Source organism: Condylostylus longicornis, unplaced genomic scaffold (genome assembly GCF_029603195.1).
Source record: "Condylostylus longicornis isolate FDR11 unplaced genomic scaffold, ASM2960319v2 ptg000048l, whole genome shotgun sequence".
NCBI classification, from domain to species: domain Eukaryota; kingdom Metazoa; phylum Arthropoda; class Insecta; order Diptera; family Dolichopodidae; genus Condylostylus; species Condylostylus longicornis.
Window position 1 is genome coordinate 4,715,520 of NW_026578017.1, and position 25,582 is coordinate 4,741,101.

Here is a 25,582-nt window from a genome sequence, read left to right on the forward strand (position 1 = left end):
ACATATGTACATACATTTTATAATTCTAACAAAAAATTTTACATCACTTAATGATATGTAAAAAATATGTAAAGTAAATATTTCGTTTCCCCGTTTTAATTTGTATAAAAAATTCTTCAATTTTAAATAAACCCCTAAAGTTTTCCGTTATTTCCTTTTGTTTTTTCTGTTATTATCATAACAATTTATCAAATCATTACAATTACAAGACGAAAACAGAGAAAACAAAACGAGCAGAAAACACACACACATGATTACAATAACAATTTATTTTTTCGTTTTTTTTTTCTTTCTGTTTTTGTTAAATTGTAGAACCCCATTTTGAAATTTCTGAAGCTCACTGTAGTAGGGATTGGTAGATTTTTATTTTTGTATCAGATGAATAATTAAGAATCTCAGGAATTCTCAGAATTTAACGTTTCTGCGTTTTTTTTCTTTTAACAATTCAGTGCTCTAGATAATTAAAATCTTTCATTTCTTTTTAACTTTATATTTTTGATATTTAAAAAAAAAACAGTTATATTATATTATTTCCTGCTTTTCAAATATTCATTTGACTCTAAGGATAAATTTTCCTTTTACAATTTTAGTAGGTAGGTACATAGCGTATTATTACAATTTTATATTTTGTTTGAGACTGCATGTGAATACACATACAATAAAAACATGTACACGTTTTTGTTGAAAACGTACATACAATATAATAAATAAATACATATATGTATATTTGATTTAAAATACTGGGTGTTTTTTTACAATGGTATATAGAAGTTAAAAAAATACAAAAAATAAAAAAGAATTAGTATATAGAGTTCGCGTAGTCAACTCTGAATATTCTTATCGAACCCTGTAACCCTCACGTAGTCAACTCTGAATATTCTTCATTGATTCTAGAAGTTGCATAAGAATTGTGATACGAATTTTATTCAACTCATAAAAGTAATATAGAATCATTCAGACCTGTTCCGCTTAAAGCGGACATTGTATCTGCCTTAAATGTATAGATAAACGCTTTTAAATAACCTCATGAAAAACCATCTAGCGTTAATTCACTACTTGCTTCTGAATATGGTTGAGACTCTAATTCAGCTAGATGTTACAAGCTATTGGATAATATCTTAAAAATTATTGAAATCACATTAATGAAATTCCATAAAAATGAGTGTTATGAAAGGATGTACCACATTTTTCGCAAAGAATATTTGGGATCTATTAATCTAGCTGCTACATAGGAACAGCTTCAAATATAAGTTCACTATAAAGTACATAATTAATTATATTTATCTGAAAAACTACTTTAGCAATGATGAAATCATGCAAAAACTACGAAAGTAATAATAACTATGATCGCATTCACCAATAATATTTATACCCGTACGAACGTATGTTCGAAAGGTATACTAAATTTGCCTTACCGTTTGTAACGCTAAGAAATAACGGTCTTAGATATAGACTCAAGTGTATGTTTTTGATCAGCGTCAAATTCTGAGTTGATTTAGCTTTGTCTGTCCGTCTATCCGTCCGTCCGAACGATAACTCAAAAACTAATTGAGCTAAGTTCAGAAAATTTTCACAAATGATTTATTGTAGTAAGTGTCAGAACCCTATTTAAATTGGACATGATCGGGGTACCGGTTCGGGTAGCTGCCATACAACTTCAAAATTTATTTAGCTATATCTCAGAAACTATAAAAGTTGTGGTATTGAAATTTCACACACACGAATATATTAGTAGGGCCAATGTGTCTGATCAAAGTCGTTGAAATTACTTGGCTCCTTCTGGTACCTGCCATACAACTTGAAAATTTATTTAGCTATATCTCAGAAACTATAAAAGTTGTGGTATTGAAATTTCATACAAACGAATATAAACGAATCGGCCCTACTACGATGTGCTTGATAAAATTCGTTAAAATTTCTTGGCTCTTTCTGGTAGCCGCCATAAAACTTCAACAGTATTTTGGCACACACAGTATTTTGAAAAACACATTGTACTGAAATTTTTCATAAATTAATATACGGCAACTCCATAGTCAGTTATGGCATCTTTATTCGCACATAAGATAACAAATTCGTACGGGTATCACAGAGTTGACAAGGTCAACTATTTTTTTATCGTTTTACTTCGAATTGTATTTTATTTCAAGTAATACTTATGGCGGCACTTATACTACTTACATGCATGACAGCAGACGTACAATTTTTAAAATAATTTAATTCTGTTGTTGGAGTAATAGAAAAATTTGAAGCTTCAGTATTTAAATTTAGTTGCAAACTGTATTAATTTTAAGGTCATAGTATTTATAAAACTAAAAGTTGGTGTAAATTCGTTGCAAAATTTTATGCAACTTTCAGAATCCGTCAATGTGATGGTATAATTTAATTGTCACGATCCTCTTTATCTTTCCTTGTTTAAGAAAGCATTAAAAGATACTACTTTGTTAAGATTTTTTTCCATTTTAAAATTCTAGAAAAAAACTGAATAGAATTAACACGTTTACTAAGTTTGATTACAGGATGACAGCTTTTCGTCAATTGACGAAATTAAAATGTTTAGTAGAAACACCCTTTACAATATTATTATCGAATATACATTATGTACGTGTATGTATGTTGCGAATCTTCTATGAACAAATTATATTTATAGTGTAAGTACAAACATACTAAATAATTATATTTTAATGTAGCCTTTGTGTGTGTGTTTTTGTTTAATAATCAAAAAATCATTTCTTTGTTGAAATTATTATTTATTTCATATACATTGCTACTTTCATAGTTCTAAATATACATACATACATACATATTTCGCTTTATGACTTGTAAAATAATTAAAAATTTACGCAAGTGGTTAATTTTTTCATAATAAAAAATTAACTTGCCCCAAAGGATGATATAATAATAAACGGTATGAACACATTGTATATAATTCTTATGCATTTCTTCTTTAAAATTATCAAACATAGTGTGTGCGTTTCTATGTTGATATACATATAATAAGGATCAAAAAATAAACGTTTCTATTTAGGAAATATCAAATGAAAATTACGTGTATAAAATATCTTTTTCTTAATTTTTAAAATCCTTGTTTTACGATATTAATATCATAAACTTTTAGAATTTCAAATATAATAATGTTTGTTCTAGTATATTATAAAGGATATGAGGTTGACTTAATTTAATTTAGGCTTTAATTCAACCTTCATTCTTTAAAAGTACATCTTTAATTTTAAGTAAAAGTCATGCATTTTAACTTAGAGGAAAAATATAGTTTTTAAGTTTTCTTACTGAATTCTTTTTTGGAAAGTTAATTTAAACTCCACTTAAATTTTTGATAGAATATTGAAATTTTTGCTAAATAAAAATCAACACTTAAATTAATAATAACCAATAAGGATTCATTAGTATTATTGGAAGAAAATAAGCAAATATGTTGTATTAAAAAAAAAAGTACTGTAACAAAATTGGTTATTGTATTGGGTAGCATTTTTTAATTTCTAATGAAGTAGAAAGGGTTTTAATAACTTAAGTAACTTAATTAAAAGTCAATTTAGTTTCTATATGCTGGGTACTTATGAAAATCATTCAATTTTTCTCATATATCTCTTTAAAATATTTAAAGACATTTTTAGGTTATGAGTTATAAATAAGTAGTTTTATGTAATTATTTCGTTTATAAATTTATTTATGAACATGACATAGGTGGGCTTAATTCCCAATAAGACGGTCTATGCAGTCAATTGATACTTGAATAGCTTTGTTAATGATTACAGAACTACAGAGACATGAAAATTAATATATGAAGACGTCGTTATATAAGGACAAAATTTCATACAAAGTAAGCAAAAAAGAAAAAGTTAAAAAGTTTAATTTTAATTATAAGGACCTAATTTTCTAAGAAATATTTTTTTTTAGAATTTCTCAGAACTTTTTCAATTTGGTTAGAAATTTTTAAGGAATTCAGTTTTCTAAGAAATTTTTCATTAAAATTTTCCAAGAATTGAATAATTCGTAACACAGCGTGCACGTGACTGTTTATATGCTTTTAGACTCGTGGTTAAGTAATGTGTATACATACATTGTACGTATGTACATTAGTATTTACATATATATATACTTTTTTTATTTCAAAACTTTCTATCTCATTCTTCAAAATGTTTTTGTCATAACTTTTATCTATCTAAATTTTGAATGTTTATAAAATTTTTATTTTTAATTAAATTTCTTTTTTTAATTTTCCTATATAACACTAACAACAATATAATATAAAAATTTTTTATACAATTAGAAATATTAAACGTTTCAAGGTTGTCAAAATGATATCGTAATATTTTTCTGGTGAAGTATTTTCTTATATTTGTGAATATCTACACAAACTTTCTGTTATAATTTTTCATAATTTTGTAGCCCTCCACAATCTCGCAATTTTTTTATTTCGTACATATTCTTCACTTCATGTTTTGTCTATACTTGATAAAGAAAAGTTATCAGAGCACAAGGTCTACAAAAGACCTATATATATATACATAGCTTTTAATATCAATTATTGTAACAAGCATCCCATATATGCGCAGCTACTTCAAAATCTACTTTAATGGAAACTCTTTGTATTGACAGAAAATTTCTAGGAATTCATTTAAATTTTGAAGGCTTTTGAATATTTTTCAAAAAGTTTCTAAAATTACCATATCCTAAGACATTTTACAATGTTTTGGAACTTTTTTACAAATTTTGAAAAAAAAAAGATTGTCTGCGAGGTTCTAAAAATTTTTTCAGCAGATGTACATAATCTTCTAAGAAACGCTCTCCATTTTCCTACGGAAACCTTGAGATATTAAATAAATCTATCTTAATAAAAAACATTTGGCCAGGTCAACTGCAGTAATATGATTAGTCAATGTATCACTTGAACGTGTTAAATGAATAAATTAATAAATAAATTAATTTAGAATTAATAAAAAATGTACAAGAAAAATAAGAATAATAAAGAAAATTTCATTAGATTGTATGTGAACTAGACAAAATTGGAGATCCAAATATTTTGTTATTTTCTAAAAAAGTGAACTCCTCGAAAAAGAAATTTCCAGACCTAAATGTTTCATTTGTTACATCAATGCAACTGCTTGAGATCTTCCGAAAATTATGTTTTCTAATAAAGAGTCTGCTGTTGAGGAAAAAATTGCTAAACGCAACGAGTAAATCGTTTCATTTATTGATTACTATTCTTTTTTTGTTTTATCTATATTTATTAGGAATTCCGCTGAAAAAAACCTATCCTTAAAATTTTTTAAGTCTTTCTTGATTTTGGAACAGAATTTGTTATTATATTTTTTAATATTTTTTGTACATACGCATACGCTCTATTTATTTTTGTTTTTATTTTTTTTTACAGTTAATCTGACATCTACGGTTTTCGTTTCTTTTTATTAATCTTCCTTATATTTTTGCCAGTACTTTTGTCAACGTAAAGTTTTAGTTTTTCTACAAAAGTATCGAAAGCAATTGAATGATTTTTCTCGCCATATATTTTATTTCAAAAATTCAAAACTTTTAGTTCCGGAGAAGAGAATCGAACTTTCTGGTTCTAGTACTGTTCGCCTATGAGTTACTCCAATGATGGAATTTTCAACTAATTTTTTGGTATAAAAATTTCTAAATAAATTTTTAGGCCTTGCATTTTCGTTCCGGATAAAAATACTTCTATTCAATCTACATTAAAATTTCAAATATTTTTCTTAACTTTAAAAATTTAAAATTATTCATAATTTAAATTATTTTTTCTCTATAAATAGCAAATTATTGAAAATTCATTTTTAAATTAATTAATTATTTTCTTTTATATCATAATTTTTCTGCTAACATCGTAATTAATCCAATGATTTACAGCATCGTTAAACCACTAACTCGTGGCAATTCTGTAATCGTGGTACTTTTTCATGTTGTACCTATGTAGTAATTAAGTGTGAATAGGTATCGAATAGTATAAATTACATTTATCTCTAATATTAATAGTGCGATGTTAATGTATAGTATGTAGTAATACAATAGAGTGTGTTAGTGCAACTTTAAACTTTTAAAAAAATTGCTCCGTCTTCAAAATTGCTACAATTTTGTTCGGCATCTTTTTTGATATGGGTCCCTTAAGATTCTGAGAAAAATCTTTTAAATAAAGTTGGTTCAAACCAATGGTTTGTATTGTAGCACTTTCCTCTTCAACAAATCTACGTATACCCACTACAAATTTGAATTACTTTCAGCATATACGAAACTATTTCAAGAATTGCATACATTTAGGATGATCGATCAAAGCAGTCTTTGAAATAAAGTGAAGAAAAATTAAAAAGGCTTTAACATAATGCTCGAATTTAAGTGTTAGTTACGTGAGCTAAGAAAAATAATTATATTTTTTAATGGCATGGAATTCACCGTTAGCTTTTTGCGTTCATAGAAATTTGAAAAAGCTTGCGGTTTCGGAAATATAAGGCGCCAAAAATTCAAATTTTACAAATTTCGAGAAGCGATAACTTGAGAGGGAATGAAGATGAAAAAAATGTAAAAGTTTCTAAAATTTCACGCTCCTACAACCTGAGGTGAAAACTGATATCAAAAATTTCAAAAAAATGGATTTTAGTAAATTTTATGCAACGATGGAAGAAGGAACCCACTGCTTTTCCGTGTTTGCAAAATTTGAAAAATGCTTATAGTTTCATTGCAATTAATAGTTAAAAAATGGCCTTTTTAGAGTTTTGAGGGGACATAACTCCTAGAGAGGGGGGAGATAATTTTCTTCAACGGAAATAAGTTTCTAGTAAAGATCTATATACATATAAAATTTCAGCTTTATATCTTCAAGGATGTAAATTTTTGTTAACAGACACACGGACAGAGTGAAACTAATAAGCACTTCTTTCAAAAATTATCTGGAAAAGTGTTAAAAATTTGACTAAAAAGGTCATTCCGCATGTCGTTACGAATATCTTTAAGAGTTCTGCGAAAAAATCTTTTACTTTTCTGTCAATATTGCATTTATTTAATTGATGTCATAATATCTGTTTTGATTTCTTTTTCTTTCTGCATTTTGTAAGTCAGGAAGCATTTTAAAATTCAGACTTTCATTTTTTCAGAATTCAAGCTTCCAAATTTTTTGTCCAATTTACGTGGAAAATGTGAACTAATTATTTATGTATATTATCTTTGAACTATATTTAATAAAGTTTTCTGAACAATTTTAAATAAATTTGTGTCCTACTGCAATGTTACTTTCACTATTAAAATACTGTTACCGTAGCGTCGACAGATAAAGTTCGTATTAATAGAAAAGAGAAAATATAACAAATGCTGTTTTGCTTTAATATAACATAGAATGCCTTACCCTACTATAAAATCATCACCATTAACAACATCTTTAAATTAAAGGATACTTACAAAAATTAGCATTCGCGCGTTCTGTTGTGCATTATGTGTCATAGTATTTGTATAAAACTGAAATTGAGTTCGAAAATGACAAGTTCTAAAAATTTTATGACATTTTTTTATTATGACATTCACAAATTTTTCAATTAGAGTTAATTATCTATTCTAGTGCGCGTGGATAAATGATGTATTGTGTGAATATATTATGTATGTAGTAAAACTTTTTTTTGAAGGGAACAATAAAAGGTTCAACCAATTAATTAAAAATTCTTAAATGCTACTGAAGTGCTTATATAGAATACTATGCAAAATGATAGAACAATAAGGAATTTTCATCAAAATAATATATTGTTGGTGTAGAACAGTGTAATAATACTCGTATAAAAAACCTTCTATTCAATGATTTCCTTTTTCTTTAAAGAGTCTTGAACTTATTTTTTTTTTTTAATTTTTATAAATATCAACAAGCAATATTAATTAATGCAATAAATTAAAGCATTTTTTTTTTCTTTCTAAATAACAAAAGAGAGTTACTGCAATGAAAGGAATAAGTAAATAAATTTTAAACAATAAGGTGTTGTGTTATAATAATTTATTCAGATTTCATGCCGGTCTTCATTTGAAATGTGAAAAAAAAGGAGTACCTAAACGAAAAGAGGACTGAATTAATAATATACGCCGCAATAAGGGCAAATAAAATGTGAATTTAAACTTAATAGTCCTTATATATACATATGTATACGTACATTTTAGTATATGTATAACGCAGAATTATGTTTACGTTAAGAATTTAAAGCGATTGTTATAATATTACAGCAGCATGGTGTGAAAACTAGCTTGACAGTTTTATAAAATATTGCATGTGACAAAAAAAAATTAATTGTGCAAACATTTGTGAATCAGAAATATTTTTAAATTTATACTTTTTCCCACACATACATAAATATTCGTATACAAATACATATACAGCTATCGGTTTTTCGTGTGCAAGATTTGTGCAAAATTAAATTTTTTGTAGAGCTGAATTAGGTTCGCATCACTTTAATTTAACCATCCCATCTTTAAATTTTTAGGCGCAAACAAAAAAACAAAAGGGAAATAAGAGCTTTGGGAAAATGCCTGCTTTCTGCGCTTCCTTTGTAGTGTTTTATTTACAAAAACACTTTTTCAATTATATACAATACTATTTTTTTTAAATTCAAAAAATTTAGTGTGTCGTTTAGATGACCAACCAGAAAGTCAGAAGTAGGAATTTCAGCGATTTTTTTTCTACTTTGAAAATTCAAGTTTGAATTTGCTATGACAATTTTAAGGACTTTTGAAACAGTTGGCGCAAATCAATCTAGTTTAATGAATTTTTACATTATTGACTTTCTCATGCAAAAGTACTAATGAGATAAGTGAAACAAACATTCAAAATTTTTTCAAATTGATTCCTTTTTTTTTAAATTTGTACTTTGAGTTTATAGACTTTGCAAAAAGTGCTTATTAATTTTACTCTTTTCGTTTTTCCGTTCATCTGCAAGATCGTCTTTAAATCTGTCCATTTATTAAATCACTATACTCTTTGAGATCGAAAGCCGAAATTTAAATACAAATACATCTTTGGAAAAAAACCTGTCCCTTCAAATTCTTTTCTCTACCTTTTTCCCGTCTTACTCTCCCTCTTCATATATAGACCCTCTGTGTGTATTGACAACGAAGAACGCCTTCTAAAAGTCATTTAAACTTCCTGTATTTCTCCTCGAGTTGAAATCTCTTTTTCTTTATGTTCTCCTTCATCTGAGCTTGCGTCCAACGTTATTCCCAGGTACTTCGCCGTGCTTGCGAAGGCCAATTATCCGAACCGAAAATGAATTGTCAATTTTCCTATCGGAGAAATTCACGTGTACTGATTTCACCTCGTTCAGTTTTATATTCCGCTTTCAATTCTATATTATATTCCATTTTGAGATCATCACTGGCCTTCTGTAATTTTTGTGTAGATTCATCTTTTCATTTCGTCCTATTGCGATAACTGCTGTATCATCAGGAAATGTAGCTCTTCTCACTCCTTCCGATTCAGTAATATCGCACATGTATGGCGAATGTAATATCGGGCGCAATATACTCCCTTGATGAACGTAGCAAAATTAGTTTTTGAGTTATCTTTTGGGATGGACAGACAGTCAGACATGCTTAAATCGACTCAGAATTCGGAGCTAATCAAAAACATACACTTATGTCTATATCTCGTACCGTTATTTTTTAGCGTTACAAACGGTAAGGCAAATTTAGTATACCCTTCGAACATACATAATTAACAAAATTGTTAGTGTAAAAGCTTTTTTAAAATAAAAGAGACTATTGAAATATATGAAAGTCTTCAAAATATCATTTTTCCAAAGTCATGCATTATTTCACTGCTTTATAGCATATATGTAATGCAGAGTTATGCCATTTTTCTCTCAAAATATTAATAAAATATCATCCAGGATATTACTTAATATTGGTCAACTTTTGGATATGTCAGTACCCAGCAAGTTTATTACGGGCTAGCTTTACGTTTTTAACCATTTATAAGAAAATAATTAACAAATTTTTTGAAAATTTTAAACTCATTATATTAATAACTCACACGCTTGGCTTTTTAAAAAATTGCAAAGAAATAGAGGAAACTTTACAAACAAGTTTACAGAAGTATGTACAAAAATATAAGAGATAAAGAGCAACATGTAATTTTGTTTAATAAAACCATAAAAGTTCTTAAGAAAATCAAAGTACTAAGGACCGACTATACATTTTGCATCAAATGTGAGGAATAATTAATGAAATTTCATGAAATTTAATTATTGACAGAGCTCAATTGTTAGCGAAATTAACTCAAACATTTTTCACGGGAATCCAATTATATAGGAAATGAGTTAAGATCCAAAATTACATTTTTGGTGGCACATTAACGTTACTTATTAATTAAAACTGGAAGTTAGTGTTTAAAGGACAGTCCCAGAATCTTGTGCAAAGTTGTCCTTCCAAATAATAAGTGTTGATGGGTACGTTATTTCTTAATATTATTCAGAAAATATGAATTACTAACGGTTATGTGCTGGTGACATCAGATTTTTTTTCTTAATGTAAGGTTTAGCAAAAATATAAATATTACGTATGACGCATAGAAACTCTACCCCATTTTCCTTTAATGCTGCAAGACCTAAAAAACAAATTTTTATAGCATCTTCTTCTGTAATTTTTGAAAAAAAAAAGTTTCATATGAGTTTACCGGGCATATAAGAAAAATACAACTGATTTGAGGATTACTCTTAAATTTATTACCGATGAATTTCGTTTTCCTTACTTTTATTAAAAGAAAATTTTAATGAAAAAACCATGTATCGACATAGTACACGTAGAATTCAAATAGGTATTAATAAATTTTGCCAAAAGACGTAAGAGAATGATCTCATATGTCCAGTTTGTATTGTTATATAATATGAATTTTATACTAAACAAAACTTTAAAAAAAGTTTTTGAATATCATAATGTGTTTTGCAAAGTTTTGGAGAGATAATATGATAGAATCACATACATACAAACATACTTGAATTAAATTTATGGCGAGTTTTAAAATTATTTACAGAAGACTGGTTAGAAAAATGTCAGCTGGGACATTACTTTTATACACATAAAGTAATTAAAATTAATTATGTGGCATATTTACGACTCTGAAAATTGTTATTATTAATTATTTTCAAAATTGGTTTAAAAGTTTTTCATAATAAAAGCATAATAATAAATAAAAAAAGTTTTACTCAAGAAAGTTCTAAAAAGAAAGTACATAATTAGAGATGACTTTCTTTTGGTCTCCCTTTTTAAATAACATTTCTTAAGTATATTTGTATGTGTATGTATTACACAAAGGTAAAATATTCCTTTTAGATAACGTTGTCTAAAGAAAACTTCTCTTAGTTTAGCTGCTGCTTGCGTATATTCATGATGCATATGTATATATATAAGCCTTCATAAGCAATCTGTGTATTGTGGTCTCTTTAAAAGAAAAAGAAAATATTTTGTTAGTAAAAAAATTGTAGAATTAAATTTGTAAATGTATAAAAGATAAAATGAGAAAAGATATAGTTGACCGTGCCAACTTTTTGATACGTACAAAAGCTTTACTAGAGTTATTTGACATCTGACAGAAGAGTTTATAGAGTGTAAACATTTTTTGAGAATAGGACGCTTCTTTCTTTTCGCAACACGATTATGAAAATTTGAGTACTGTATATATGTAATGCCTAGTTTCTGAGATATGACCAAATTATTTTTAGAGTTATTATAGCAGCTATTGTTAAATTTTTACAATCACAATCAAACTTGAACTAGTGCATTAATACTTTTTAGCACTTTTCCAAAAAATTTTTGAAAAAAAGTGCTTATTAGTTTCACTCCATCCGTCCGTCCGTCCGTCTGTCCGTGTGTCTGTTTACAAAACTTCTACACCCTTGAAGATAGAAAGCTGAAATTTTGTACGTACATAGATCTTTACTAGAAACTTATTTCCGTAGAACAAACATTTTACCTATCTCCCCCCCTGTAGAAGTTATACCTCCCCAAAACCCTAAAAATGGCCTTTTTTAACTATTTGTTGCATTGAAACCGTAAGCATTTGTAAAACTTTGCGAACGCAAAAAGGCAGTGGCTTGCTTCCCCTAGCGCGGTATACTATAGTTAAACTTTAGAAAAACAAAATGGCCGTTCAAATTTACCGTTATCTAAAGTCCCTTTTTTCCAAATTTTTTATTTCGTTTTTCTTCTAGACCCCAGCCTGTAGAAGCTTGAAATTTTAGGTACTTTTAGACATTAATAAATAGTTTATTTCGTTAGAAGAAAATTTTTTTGCATCTCCATCCCCTCTCAAGTTATTGCCTCTTGAAATTCGTAAAATTTGAATTTTTGACACCTTATAGTTCCGAAACCGCAAGCTTTTTGAAATTTCTATAAACACAAAAAGCTAACGGTAAATTCCATGACATTAAAAAATGTAATTATTTTTCTTAACTCACACAATTAACCCTTAAAATCGAGCATTATGTTAACCCCTCTTTATATTAATTTTTGCTTTATTTCAAAGAAGTATGCATCATCCTGAATATATGCAATCCTAGAAAGAGTTTTGTATATGAATGAAAATAATTTAAATAGTGTGATAGGTATACATAGACTGTATTTAAAAGCAGAATTTTCACTTGTTAAAGGGAAAAGTGCTACAATACAAACCATTGGTTTGACCCAACTTTTTATTGATTGACGTATAATTTTTTGTTTCCAAGATACGAGTAAACTATTTTTCATAGTTTTGTGGCAATAATACTCAAACCAATGCTTCGATCAAATCCAAATTAAATCAGGTTCATGCATTAATATTTTGAAGTGTTATATGAAAATTTGTTAATCGTGGCTTAATTTCTTTTTAAGTAATCGTTGTGACGGGCGAAAAAAAAATTCAAATTCGACTCATAGTTCGACATTGAGCTAAAATTTATATATATCTGCATCTCAGATGTCAATTTCATAGCGTTATAAGCGTCGAGGTAAAATTGTAATACCTTTCGAATATTCATTTGTACGAATATAAAAGAATCAGCGCGAAACTGTTCAGAGGACCAAAGTGGTGAGAGGTAGATTGGTAAAATAACAGAATACATTTGGTACGACAGAATTAATATATTTATGATAATTTCTTTTTGTTTAGAATTTGAAACAAATTACATACATCCATATTTATTTCAAGAGTTTTTTCTTAACAATGGCGACCAAATTCAAACAAAGTGATGTGTTTTTCTTCTTGTTTGCAGTCAGTCAATTTCTTGCATAGAATATTCAAAGAAACTGGTTAGTATGAGAAAACTAATATATAAACCGATTAGAAATAATAAATAAATTGAAAATTAGCATTGTTCGACAAAAACAATGCGCGTGTTTTAATTTGGTTAATAGCATTATTAATTTGTGGATGTTGGATATTAATTAAGAATTTTTAGCCCTTTATTACTTTAACACATGTGTGTGGATTATGTTCAACTTACTTTAAAAAATGAAGTGATCCACATATGTATGCACAAGAAATTTTTTTGTTATCTTTAAAACCGATTGAATTGTATGTTACAAGGGAGGTTGTGCCACAACACCAAATTTCATAAGTAGGAATTTTGGTGCAAATGCCTTTCTTTATACTATGGAAGCGTAAATAAACCGCTTTTAGAAAGATGACAAATCCTAAGCGAGAGTTTATACATGTCTAACTGAAAATGGGATCTGAAAATCGGATAATGAATCTCTACCAAGAACCAAATTTATGCTTTTATATTTATATAAAGTAAATGCTATTTTGTGTCCTTCATGGAATTTGAAATAATTATTAAAACTACATTTCTACATTATGAATTTTCTAATACAACATTGTAATTGAGAAATTAATAAGTAATGTGCTTATTACACTAATAATGTAAAGAAATACTTAGTAATCATGTGGATTACAGTATAAAGCAATGTAAAGAACATTTCTTCGGCAATTTTGTTCATACCTCTGTAGCTCAGTTGGTGGAGCGTCCGCCTAGAAAGCGGTAGGTCACTGGTTCGAGTCCATTTCGAGGAGAAAAATTTTTTAATTATTTTTTCTTTTTTTTACTTCATCCATCTGTTCTGCAGTTGTATGAAGAAATTTCCATTAAGTTGAAATTTCCATTAAGTTAAAAAAAGACATTTTTACAATTTTATGCATTATTTTAATTAATTTTGAAATACAGTGGAGTATGAGCACTTCAGAATAATATACATTTTCTATTATATTTAAATTATATTTTTATTCAATTTTTATTCAATTTTATGTATGAAATTTTTGGCAAGAAAAATGTTTAAGTTTTAATAATTTCTGTATTTTACAAGATGTTTGTATGGCTACAATATTTGCATTAAGCAAAAAGAAAAGATATATTTTAGGTAAACGATGTAAAAGAAATGGAAGATTTAATAAAATATGTTTAGAGTTACTCTTGGATTTTCGAAAACTGAATAAAAGCAATCTTACTGACTTGCAACACATTGAAATTTATTTTGTTAAAGAAACAGCTAAACCGTAACTAAAATATCATTGCTATTGATCAGTAGAAACTTAAATATAGGGTAATATCACTAAAGTATAGGGTAATTTCATCATTTTATCTTGTCATAAATTAAATCATTTAAGGAAACCTTACAGAAAATCCAAGTTGAAAAAAGATTTTCGGTTAAGTTCTTGAGTTTTCTTTCGATTAATTTCTTTGAAACTACTCTGATATAGAAAAATATCCATCAAAAATGCTTCAATAACAATTTTTTGTTAAATGAAATTAATATTTTCATAAATTTTCCAAATATTTTCGAAACATATTAAATTTCAATAAAATTAAATGGAAATTTTTTAATAGAAAATTCTTCCATTTTAAAATTTTGAAACATCAATAAATGCAGAAACTTTATTATAATTTTACCTTATACATTATATTTAAATAAATTACTTGTTTTTCCTTGTACAAAATAAAAATTTTAAAATTTTATAGATAAACTTAACCTACTTATTCATGTGCATGTGTCTATATATTCGTACATGTATATGTATTCATGTACACGCAAGTATTTACATGTAAATGCAGGATAAAAAGTGAAACTAAAAAGAAGAAACCTTTTATCGTTTATTATGTAAAATTTCATTATTCTTTTTTTATTAGAGCATTAAGAATTTTCTCAAAATGGATTCCAAATTTACCATTTTCTTATGTTTTAAATTTTTTTTTTGTTTTTTTCTTTAAAAGGCTTCTTCAAATGCGAATTTTTAATGAAAAAAAAAAACGACAAGAAGAAATTAATGTGAAATAAAACTTGACAGAAATCTGCTTACTTTAAAAGACATTTTGGATCTAAAGTTAAAATAAAAAAAAATTAAAAAAAAAAAACAATCTATATGAAAGAAAATGAAAGAAAAAATAGAATTTAAAAGACAAAAGCTTGAAAAATCAACTAAAAGAATAAAAAACTAATAAAATTTTAATAAACACGTATACATACGTTCAAACATACATATGTACGTACATTTGTATTTACAAAAATTTAAGTATAAGGTATGTATGTATAAATACATGGGTTTGTATATGCATACCAAAAAAATATAAACAATAAAGAAAATAAGAAAAAAAGACGCATGCGATAAAAAAAAGAGTAAATTAACCAAAAAGAAGTCCTTAAGTTCAAAAGGAAAATGTTAAACCAAAAAAAAGAGAACGCTAATAAGTTAAATAAATCGAAAAGGAATCAAATAAAAATAAAGGAACGTTTGAAAATTATACTAAAAATAAAATAAAAAAAAAACACAAAAAAAAAAAAGAAATAGAAAACAAAAAAAGAACAGTGTGAATGTTTTAAGATCAAACAACGAAGAATTTCAAATTTTATTATTATTACCGTTATAATTTAACTTGTGCTATATATACAATTTAAATGATTATACATGTAACAGTATAACGACCATCATTAAGCACCACAAACAAAGAATAAAAAAGGAAAACAGTAAAGAGAAGAAAAACGATCATAGACAAAAAATAATAAAAAAAAAAAACCTAAAAAATACAATATGCTTATATCGGCGTAGTGTTCGTATTTAAACACACATATACATAGATATATGAACAGTTAATTCCTTATATGTAGTACTAACCACAAAACAAATAAGGCAATGTTAAAGAAATACAATAACAATAACAAAGAAACAATAAAAAATTAAATATAATAAGGATAAAAGAAGAAAAAAATTAACAGAGCCTTAATATTTTGGAACTAATACAAGTCTTCTATAACAAGAAAATTGGGCATTATAAAATAAATAAAATAAATGGTGAGTTTAAAATCGGGGTAAAGAACAATAAAAATGAAAACTTCTAACCGTAAAAAATAATAAAAATCATAAAATAAAATTAAAGCCAATAACCTAACCTTAAACTTAACTAACTTGAAAAAATAATTTTGGGGAAAATAAAATGAAAAAAAAAAACCGAATTTTCCTAAATTCATAGATAAAATTAACGGTTCTTTGAAGTTTCTATTACAAAATTGTTTTTTTTTTTTGTACCGTGATTTTCTTAAAAAACAAAAAGAAAACACTTTTTTTCCTTATTTGGTTTGAGTTTTAAAATTTTTACGATTCCTATCGAAAAATCCTTTTTGAAAAAAAATATTCTTATTTCATCAATTTTTACTATTTTAACAGATTTTGCTGTTAAATACGTACACAAAATTGTATTTGTTTGAGGGAAAGTTTCAATTTTTTTTATTTTCATTCTAAATGTCAAAGTTGTTGGTTTCGTTCTGTAATTTACCTTTTATCGAAATTATTTTCGGTTAGAAGAAGCTTCATTTTTAATAATTATTTTTAGAATCAAATTCATTTTATATGGGAGCGCTTAACAATAACATCGAGGAGGACACTAAATTTTTCAAAAAATTTTAAATTTCTATTATATTCTTAAAACCTGCTGTAACTTTAGAGTTTCATAAAACTTGAACACTTAGCAAAATTATTGTCTTTTGCCGTTTGATGGATTTTTAGGTATTCATTCTATTAAATTGGAAAAAATTTTTGATTTTAAAAACAACAACCATAAAAATTTTTAAAAATATTTCCAAATTTCTCTGTAATTATTAAAGTTTTGCTGTTCAGAAGAAAATATGTTATAAACTAAGCGAGTAAAGTATTTTCTTAGGTCCCCCAAATATTTTAGGTTTGGGGATTTTAAATTGCTTCTTCAGTTCATGTGCATTATCAACTCCTACTTGAAGTTGTTTGTTCATGCTATTTTTAGAAATTTCGATCTTTTCTTATTAGTGAATGCATTGCATACAACAACGGAGGTTATGTTATAGAACTAAAATTTCGGATGTCGAACTTTCGATGTGAATGCACTTCTCCATGATAGGGAAGCGTAAATAAACTATTTTAAAAGTGATGTCGCTCAATGTGTCGGTCTGCCTGTATGTCTGTCAGTTTACGGGTCTGTCGGCTTGTTAGTCTATGTGTACGCCTGTATCCCGAGTTTGGTTGAACCGATTTTGGTAAAATTTTATATTTAAGTTTATTTCGGCTATATGGCGAATTGATCAACTGTTGGTTCATAATATGTTTCGGGAACTGCATCTTTTTGTGGGTCAATTTTTCATTTTTGCGCATATAAAGAGAAATCTTCAAACAACTTCCCTAAAATTTAATATTTCCATTCGGGGGTTCCGGAGATATTGTAAAAAATGTAAAATCGACTCATATTTAAAATTTTTAACCATGTCTCCGGAATTAATTGATGGGATTTTCTGAAATTTAATATTTGAGTTTTGGTTATTAACAAAACTACCTGGCGAACTTTTCAGGGAGTCGGGATGGCACAAAGCGAAACTCTACTAATAGTCAAATTTACTTTTTTTGAGCAATGTTTACTAAAAGCTTATTGGTATCCTTAAAATTCTAAAGTAAGTTGTTTGATAATCTTCTCTAAAAGTTTCGCTAAAATATATATTGCGTTTAGTTAAGGGCTGATCGCATCGTATCTTTTTCTTTAAATAAAATGTAATTGTCGTGTTGCCAATATTTTCAAATAACAACAAAAAAAGGTTTTTCAAAATTAATTAAAATAGAAATAAAATAATAGAATGCATTTTTCAAATTCACTTTCAATTTTATTATTCAAATACATTGCAAAATATATTTTTTATTTTAGGAATGTACTTTACATTTCATAAAAACAAATTGTTGAAAAATACAACGCCTTTGTAAGATGGTGAAATTTATTTACAATTTACATAAGAATTTACATGAATAAATTTCAAGAATAATGAAATATAAAAAATATTTAATTAGCTTTAATAAATTAAAAATTTTTGTAAAAGAATAAAATAAAAAAACAAAATGTACTTAAGTGAATGTAAAGAAATTAGTTTGAGTTCTACTCTAATTAAAATAATTTGTAACAGTTTACTGATGCTCTTAAAAGTAAACATAAACAAAATAATTCTTTAATATGATAATGAAAAATAAAACATGTTAATAAATTATTGTATGTTAAAATAAAAAAAATAAAGTGAAAAATATATAGAAAAATAATTTAAATACATCATAAATAATGAGCGGTTGTGTGGGAAGAGTACGTTTTTCAAGGATATACAACAATTTACTAAGAACATTTACATTGATCGCATTTGGATTTGCTAATATAAATAATGGTACGTATACATTTTAATTTAAATTAAAAGAAACATACATGCATAAATATTTTTAGAAGCGTGTAAAACTAAATCATTACATACATACATATGCACATCATAAATATGTATGCTAATTGGCAATAACAACAAATTTTAATATTTTTAAGGTATTCTCATACCCTTTAGAAAAGTAGGGCAATCACAGTAATCAGAAAATTTCTCATCATTATTAAAAATTTTTTAAAAAAAAATTATGTAAAACATTCTGACATAAATCTGACATTGACTAGTTCGCGTTTATTACATTTTTCTGTTCTCTGACAAAATTTTTAATTTAAATTTTCTTATTTTCGGTTCTTACAAAAATGTCGCTTCCCTAAATTTACTTCATAAAATTAATTGCTTTTCAATAAGCTGTGGTAAATTGATCACTCGGTGAAGTGATTGTCGATAAATTGATCGTCACACAATTCAGTATTACAAAGATTTTTGATTTTATATGGAAATGTATTTTATCTGCTATTTAATCGCGAGTAATTAACTCTGTTCCTGTAATTGAATTTCATTATAACTACAATTTTTATGAAAAAACAACTACATATTTAATGCAGCCTTTCATATATACCTAATTATTTTTAACTTACTTTAATTAACTATATGGATGCTTTGTAGAACCTATTTATGAGAAAAATAATTTTACATCACTAAAAATTGAATGAGATGATATTGTCATTCGGCATTGTAGTAAAAAACAAAAAAACGGTTCAGAAATTTGAAATTATTATTCTTTTTTCGAGGAAAATTGATATTCTTTGAAAAAAACCGAATTACAATTTTTTGTAAACAAAGTTTCGTGTTCATTCATTTTCTTCTTGGAATATATCGTTTTTTTAAATATAAATAAAGTTGGGTCAAAGCAATGCTTTGTAACGTAGCATTTTTCCCTTCAATAAGTGCAAATATTTCATTTGAAAACACTCTTTGAACTACATTACTAAACGAGAAAAAATAGAGTGAACCCGTGTCAACTCTGCGATACCCGTACGAATTTGTTATTTTTTGTGCGAGTTATGAATATCCCTTAGCTGACTATGGCACAGGCTACGACTTTAAGTTGCCATATTTGCATATTATTTTATGCAAAATTTCAGTACTGTATACTTTTTGTGTACAAAATTTCAGTACTTTTCAATATTTTCTACTGAATATGGCCAAACTACTATTGTACTGAATTAGATATGGCAAACTACTTTTGAACTTGTATAGCACCTACTTCGGGGAGTAAAGATAATTTCGACGATTTCTATCCCACATAACAGCCCTAATAATACACTTGTTTTCACGAGATTTCTGTATTATAATTCCAATAATTTGTAAGATAATGCCAAATAATTTTTGGAGTTGTATGATAGCTACCAGAACGAGCGTAGCAATTTCAACAAATTTTATCAAGCATATTGGCCCTGTTAATGTATTCGTTTGTGTGAAATTCCAATTCCACAGCTTTTATATTTTCTGAGTTATAACCAAATAAATTGAAGAAGAAAAAGAAGTTGTATGGCAGGTACCCGAACCTGTGCCACGATCATAACCAATTTTAATAAGGTGTTGGCATTTACTAAAATAAATCATTTGTGCGGATTTGGTGAACTTAGCTTAATTAATTTTTGAGTTACCGTCAAGACAAAGCTAAATCGACTCAGAATTCGACGCTGGTCAAAAACATATTATACTTGATTCTAAATCTCAGACCATTATTTCTTAGCATTATAAACAGTAAGGCAAATTTAGTATACCCTTCGAACATATGTTCGTATGGGTATAAAACCTTCATGTAGGAGAATATATTTAAAAAATTGCATACATTTTGGATGATAAATCTATGTAATCTTTTAAAATAAAGCAAAAAAAATTTATAGAGGCGTAACATAATGCTAGAATTTATGGGCTTATTGCGCGAGATAGGCAAAAATTTAAAAAATGCTTATGGTTTTCCTGCAATAAATGGTCTTTTAGGAGTCTATTTAGGTCTTTGACGGGTTATAACTTATGTTGGTGGGAGAGGAAATATGGATAGGAAACTTATTCTGCGGAAATAAGTTTGGAGTAAAGATCTATGTGTAAAAAAAATTTCGGATTTCTATCTTGAAGGGTGTAGAAGATTTTAAACATGTTCAAGGATGGACGGACAGAGTGAAACTAATCAGCAGTCTCTCTCAAAAATTTTTTGGAAATATGCAACAAATAGCTTTCCAAGTAAACAAAAGAAAAATGAAATTAATTTACTTTTAAAACTGCTTATATTAAAAATTTTGGCTCTCATTTTGTTTTGTAGAAGATTTTGTGTTTTGAAAACTTGCTCCCTAAATACCGGAGAACGTGAATATACATAATTTTTTTTATTTTGCACAACTGTTAAATTTTTATGTCACAAAGGGTATTACAATATTGTTTTTTATATTTTGGAAAAAAGTGGTGTGTTTTACTTATTTTTGTAGAATAGCATTTGAGTAAATATACATTAATAAACATATAAACATACTCACATATATACATAAAAAATATTGGTGCAAACATGAAAATATTTACTATGAAAATAATGTGCCATGAAGAAAATATACTTTTACCGTGTATTTAATTTGAAAATACAAATACGGGCCCATTTGTAGTGCATTTCAAAACGGTTTCTGCTTATTAGTTCAAATTCATTTGTCTGTTAATTGCAAAAAAAATTTTTAAATTATTTATTTCCGCAAGAGTAATTTTAAACTGGGTGTGTTGGGAACGTAGTTTTGACTAAGAAATACATGGATTGATAATAAAACTTTTAGGTTGTTTGTGTTGAAAATATTCTTAAATCCAGGAATTGTAAAAATTAACTACAAGCGATAATAAAACATGCACTTGCTTGCACATGTAAAATTCTAATTTTCAGAAATGTAAGTGAAGGTAAAGGGTTTCGCGATTTCAGCAAACTGTCAGGTTTGATGAAGAGTTTTTTATTACTTCATTTTTATTGATTTCCATTTTTGAAAATGTAAATTTTCCAATTTCACTTAATCCATATAACGGTAATAAATTTTTGCTTAAAATCTAGCCCACAAGGTTTTTAAAAATAATAAAAAAATTTTCAGTTCATTAAGAACTGAACAAATTTTCATTAAGAATATTATACACTACGTTTTGAATAATATTTCTTATACCTGTTACTCTGATTGGTATAAGAAATATTATTCTTACCTATCACTCTGATAACTTAAAAATGCCAATAGGCAAATTGAATTTTCACAAACTGCTTTTGAAATTTTAAAGTTTACTGGTCGAATTTTAAATACTGAATGGTAGTTATAATTAAGGCCCACAAATTAAATCTGCTGGTATAATCTCTGACAATAGCTATGGCGGAAGACTTAAAAAATACTTTCTTAAAATCTTGAAAAGTTTCACAAAAATTTTAACAAAATTATTTGGTAACGTTTTTCGGAATCGAACTACCCACATTCTACACAATATCGTGTATAAAAAAATCTATACAATAATTAAATAGTTAATACTGAGCAGCAGAAAATTTATTTTTAAGTAAAAACACTAGTATCTGCAAAGAGATATGCTCCAAGGATATATAAATTATTAGCGATTACAATTTTTTATAAACAGTTAAGTTAATGCTTATAATAATGTTTTTTTTCTGAATTTCATTAAGTTTAAAAAAAATGCCATTTAATTTGATTTAAAGGAAAATTTACATGAGGCAAAGCAATAAGCGGTTATGCTGTAAAGCCATTTTATTAGTTGTATTGAAACAATGTTTAAAAATTATAAATTTTCATTTAATCGTTATGGTCGTTATTTAATGCTTTAATAATTTATTTATTTTTTCTATTGTTTAAATTTTATAAATTTTGTTATATAAAAAGAATAGTCTGAATTAATAATTGAAGTAAGTCTTTATTGAATTGTTAATGTGCCATTATTTTTCTCAATTATTTTATGTGTTATTGTTTAAATTCATTTAATTTTACAAAGGATGGTTAATAAATAATTGTGCTATTTTGTGACACAATAATTTTACTTTTTGTTTTATTTTATTCAATAGCAATTTCACATTGTACTCGTAACGGTGTCACAAACTTTTCTACGTCACCAAAATTAATCGTAACCCAAGTTGACCGTACTTTAAAAAATTAATTAAAAAATGAGTATTTCTAAAAACCAAAATGTTATTATAGAGATCACTTAAAAAATAAGTTTTTCAAAGAATTACACTCAAAAATTTTTTAAGAATTTTGCTCAAAATTTTTACTTTTAAGAAAACGGACAAAGGAAAACATTAAAAGAAACTGAGCACAGTCACTCGAAAGATTTCATTCAAAATTGTTACTTAAAATTTTCCACTCATAAGAACATTACCAACGAGAAAAAAAATAGAGTTGACCTTGTCAACTCTGTGATACCCGTACGAATTTGTTATCCTATGTACGAATAACTAATATGCCATAACTAACTATGGGGCAGACTATGAATTTAAGTTGCCGTATTACCATATTAATTTATGCAAAATTTCAGTACTATGTGTTTTTCAAAATACTGGTTGTGCCAAACTACTATTAAAGTTGTATGGCAGCTACCAGAAAGAGCCAAGAAATTTTAGCGAATTTTATCAAGCACATCGGCCCTACTAATATATTCACTTGTGTGAAATCTCAATACCACAACTTTTATAGTTTCTGAGATATAGCCAAATAAATTTTGAAATTGTATGGCAGCTACCCGAACCGGTACCCCGATCATGTCCAATTTAAATAGGGTTCTGGGACTTACTACAATAAATCATTTGTGAAAATTTGGTGAACTTAGCTCAATTAGTTTTTGAGTTACCGTTCGGACGGGCGGACGGACAGACAAAGCTAAATCAACTCAGAATTTGACGCTGATCAAAAACATACACTTGAGTCTATATCTAACACTGTTATTTCTTAGCGTTACAAACGGTAAGGCAAATTTAGTATACCCTTCGAACATACGTTCGTACGGGTATAAAAAGACATCACTCAGGAATCCCTCTAAAAAATCATCCAAAAAATAGGAAGTAAGAAGAAGTTAATGTTCAAAAATTCATTTTTTTGATATTAATAAAATAATATTTCAACTAAGCTTCTAAATAAAATATTTTTGTCTCTTTATCAACAACTTATTCTGTAAATGACAACATTTAAGATCTCTAAAATTGAAAACTGGGTAGTTGATCCTTAAGTTTTGAAGACAGTGTACACATAGATTAAGAGCATTTAATAATATTTGAATAATTTCCAATTTTCCTTAATTTTATTCAAATATTTCAATTAAATTTCTTTTATAATTAATTTCATTACAAGTTATTCAATTTCAAAAATTGATTTTAATTCAAATTATGTAATTGTTTTGTATTTGTAATGATTGAAGAATAATAAAAGAAAACTCTACATTAATTAGTATTTGAAACATTCAAATCAAAACTAATTATTAATAACGAGAGAAATAATTTTAAAGAACCTTAAGGAATTAACATATTTTCGTAAATTAAACTTTAATGAATCTCTAAGTAAAATTAATTTACAAATGAGGAAAATGTGTATAAAAGAAAACTTAATTTACGAAAATGTACTTTGTTAATATTAAATAAAATACTTTCAATATATAAAATTTAATTACCAGTTATTGTAATTTTGTCCTATTAATATTTATAATTTATGTGGGCGTACCGGTAGAAATTTTTGAAGTGAATTATAAACTGACCATTTTGTTTATGACCATTTATTTATTTGGATTCATCCAAAGCTGTATTTCGAGTAATTACATGCAGCAGAATACTCGACTGAAAACTATCTTCGTTGACGGTGCATTATTCAATAATAAAATTCCTTTCCTGGCAACCGGACTGAAGCATTTAAATTTAGATGGCGGGTTTTTGATTTACACTTGAGTATCGTCTTACATGACATATTTTTGAAAGTATGTTACTGAGTGCATCAAAGTCTGCTTGACCTTTTTACTTTTTGGTTCCTTCGAACCAATGCGGTATTGAAACTTTTATTTTACGAGAGTTGGACTACTCCGTCTTTTTTTTGGAAAAATTTTAATTTATGTTTCAATGGATTCGAAAGGATTTCAACGAGAGTAAAGTTTGGAAAGAAGTTTTATTTTCTAACCCATCTCTAGTATGCTGTTTTAGTGTGTGTATCTTCCACTACTTAATCATTTTGGCAAGCTACTCGGTAGAAGCGAAGCGATTTTATGTTGCCCTTTTAAAATTATAAAAAAATATAATATATTTTTAAGAAACTTCCCAATCAGAAGATGTAACTACAGTATATTTGTCATTTTTGATTTAGGCAAGTTTATTAGAAGGTTTAAATTTCAATTACAATATTTAATTTCCCTAAAATTACTTTCTCATATCTCGTTTCTAATATAATAATCATTTACCAGATTTTAAGTCTTATGTACTATATTCATTCAACTATTACATATTTTCATAAATGTGAAATTTTGTCAACTTTTTGTTATTTTTCTAGTGCTAAATACCGTGTAAGCTATACAGTGGCATTGTTTTTAAAAACCAATTGAATTTTTAAGAGCATTTATTTTTAAAAGTGAGCAACACTAGAAAAGTTATTTTGCCACATTTTGTTGTCGAATCGTTCAGTTGTAATTATAAAAGAAGATTATATTTTGAAACAATAGGCTGTTACTCAAATATTTTGTAGAGTAATTGTCTGAATGATTGTAAATACATTCATCTTTAGAAAAGTGTCAGTTAAATCACCTACTTATTTCAACTTTGTTATTCAAAGCATCAATATTTCATAAAGACAATTTATTAATTTCATGTACAACACAGAAAATAACGAAATCTTTTACTGTCGTCAGAAACTAT

General features: G+C 26.9%; 1 protein-coding gene across 1 annotated transcript in view; it reads left to right on the top strand.

The window, feature by feature from the left end:
* Positions 1 to 15,283: 15,283 nt before the first annotated feature.
* LOC129610984 (myosin-G heavy chain) overlaps positions 15,284 to 25,582 on the top strand; it is a 189,485-nt gene continuing 179,186 nt past the window's right edge. The window contains exons 1-2 of the mRNA XM_055523849.1: positions 15,284 to 16,312; positions 18,183 to 18,684. The gene's annotated coding sequence lies outside the window, so the exon portion shown is untranslated. The remainder of the gene's footprint in view (positions 16,313 to 18,182; positions 18,685 to 25,582) is intronic.